Genomic DNA, 2,937 nt, shown 5'->3' with positions numbered 1-2,937 from the left:
CCGGCCCGCCAGCTCACTGCACCCTCCCCTGGGCTCCCGCCTTCCCAAAGGCACTTCGAGCAGCCCGGGCAAAGGCGGCGGGAGACAGACAGACAGAGCGACCTCCCCCTTCTCCCTCCGCCCCAACTCCGCTCGCTCGCACACAAAGGAGAGGAGACGCGGGAGCTCGGGGCGCTGGTTCAGCTGCTGCAGGCTTGACAGCTCCTGCTCGGGTGGCTGGAGGGGGAGGCTGAGGACCGCGGGGCGGAGTGGGAGGGGGGCACTGGACAGAGGAGCCCGACGCGGAGGTGCTGGGGAGGCCGCCGGGGGGCGCGGGGCTAGAGCGGCTGCTGTGCGCAGCGCAGCGCAGCTGCAAGGGTTTGAGGGCGACTGTGAGCGGGGTGGGTGGTGGGGCTCGGGGCGCCCAGCCAGACTAGGGAGCAGCGAGACAGCCGGGGTGGGATCCAGAGGGCGAAGGCGGGGTCGCTAAGGACACGATGTTAGGCAGAAGGGGATCTGGGATGCCAAAGCGGGCTGTGGCGAACCCCATCCACTCCCCTCCAAATTGTCCTTTGTTGCTCTGGAGCGGATGGTCCCAGGCCGGCAAAATCGTGAGTTTCCTAAAACATCCTCAAAACACCCAGCAAGCCAATCAATCCAGCTGCACTTAAGTACCCCAGCCACGGACAGAGCCCGACGGGTCCACTGGGCTTTTGATGTTGGCCTTCAAAGAAATAGAGACGTTCTAAATATGTCATCAGGCCCACACAAAGCCGGGTGTCAAAGAGGAAGGTTCTCCGCCTGCGTCTTGCAAAGGATCCTCACAAAAGACCCAAGACCCGCGGCAGGGCCGACCGTGCCTTTTCAGGATAGGGGGCTGCTAGGTGTGTGTGAGAGAGACGAGTGCAAGGTGTGCCCCTTCCCCTTTGTATTTAAACCTAAATTAATTTCACTGGAAGGAAATATCATGCAGATTTTTTAAAGTCTATTTCACGCTCCCAGCAGGATAATCGGTTCTTTCAATCCGGAAGCAACAGAAAACTGTGAAATTTGAACAGAAATTGCTAGATCAGAGGGAAAAGCAAATATTAAAGGGATGAAAGTACTCTCATTATGTCGCAAAGTGGAAAGTGTTCACATTGGGGAAGTTCAATTTTTCAAAACATGGTTAAAAGGACACAGTTTAAAAATTATCAGGAGTGACACAGCAACAGCAGCCAGTCCTAGGGGGATCCACATCAATCAGGCACCTAACATACAGTGAATAATAAATGTTGAATAATCACAATATGCACCCATGTCACACCTTCGAGTTGATTTAAACTTTATTTTTTAATTCTCTCTAGCACGCCATCCCAGTGCGTCTTCCCAATAAGGCTCATTTTTAAAAGTGCAGCTCAATGAACAGTTGAGGGCTCATGAGCACTTTCCAGTCCCATTGGACTGAGTTTTCCTGACACTCATCTAATGGAACTTGAAACATCCCCACCTAGCGTAAAGGGATCTACACACCCCCACCCAGCCACCATTTTTCTTCTTTTTGTGCAATGCAGCCTTGATGCAGCCTAATCTGGAGCCCTTTGGGGGCCTAATGGCTCATCACGACCTTGACCTCTCTATCAGAATGGAATTTGCTGTTTGCCCAAAGTTCTTCTGATCAAAGGCCGCATCTACTTATTTGACAAGTAATCTTTGTGTCCCTCCAGATGGGCAATATCTGATTTGGCTATGTCACCTAACTGTCACCATTTGGGGCTTCGAAGAAGGCAACATCTGGGCTCAAACTCCAGTTCTGCCACTTATTAGCTAGGTGACCTTGAGCAAGTTACTTACACACACTGAGCCTTAGTTTCTCCCCCTGCAACCAAAGTCCTGCTAACATAGGGTGCTGTGAAGACTGAATGAGATGCTATATGTAAAGCCACAGTGTACCTGGCATGAAGTTCAGGCTCCATAAGTGATTGTAAGTTGTTCACTTAAAAGATCGAATCTATGGCTTGAACAAATGTTTGCTTTCTCCATTGCATCTGGAAATAACTAATCAGCAGTGACTTGTTCTATGAGGGGAAATGCCTAATCTTTGGCCCAAGGTTAATATCTTTCTTGTATCGAATTGAGCAACAGGTTTCAACTCTTCTCAAATGTCTCACAAAAGGATGTCAAATTCTATTTCTGCAGTTTGAATGCTAATATTTACCTTCATAGAGCTTCATGGTCCTTAGAGAAAGTAAAACGTGGCCTTATGAAGTAGATTATTTTTATTATCCTAAATTGACAGATGAAGGAACAGAGGGAAGGACCACCCCCAGGCGCCCTAATTTTTTCTCACTAGGTAAAGGCCAGAAGGATATGAAGACAAAAATAATGCTTGCTAAATAGAAATGGGATAACTGGGAAGGCTTAGCTCGTTGGCAAGAGCTGGATGGTAACTCTGATGCCCATTATTTTAAAGAATACAAGAAAAACTCCATTTCAGACTTAAACTCTGAAAGTTGATCAATAATTTGGATTTTGAAAACCATAACCAATGGAGAAAACTCAGCTGGCATGATCGCTTACTGTCATTTTTCTTAGATTCAAAGGCCTAAGGTTCTTGCCGCTCCTTGCAAATGTTTACTATCAGTGAATGAGCAGGAAGTGGCTGAAGGAAGATGCTAACTCCTTCCTCAGTAGGCTCAGGAACCTGTTTGTGGACCTTCCAAAGTGTTTTTCCAAATGCAACAATAAGAAAATTAGTTCATATATTTTATTCATTCATGTGTGGCATTAATTCTAGGTAACGCCTATTTGCCAGTGGAAAAGGAAACTCTGGTGCTAAAAAGATCTTAGGTCTGTTTGAAAAAGAGGATTTTTTTTAGACATTTCTACCTTCTTCCTTCAAATACGAAAAGACTTGTGGGATTAAAGGAGCTGTGTTGATAATTTGGTCTATTTAGGATTAAAAACTGCCATGTTGTT

Source organism: Pteropus alecto, unplaced genomic scaffold (assembly GCF_000325575.1).
Source record: "Pteropus alecto unplaced genomic scaffold, ASM32557v1 scaffold21, whole genome shotgun sequence".
In the NCBI taxonomy this organism is placed as follows: domain Eukaryota; kingdom Metazoa; phylum Chordata; class Mammalia; order Chiroptera; family Pteropodidae; genus Pteropus; species Pteropus alecto.
This window is presented reverse-complemented; position numbering follows the sequence as displayed.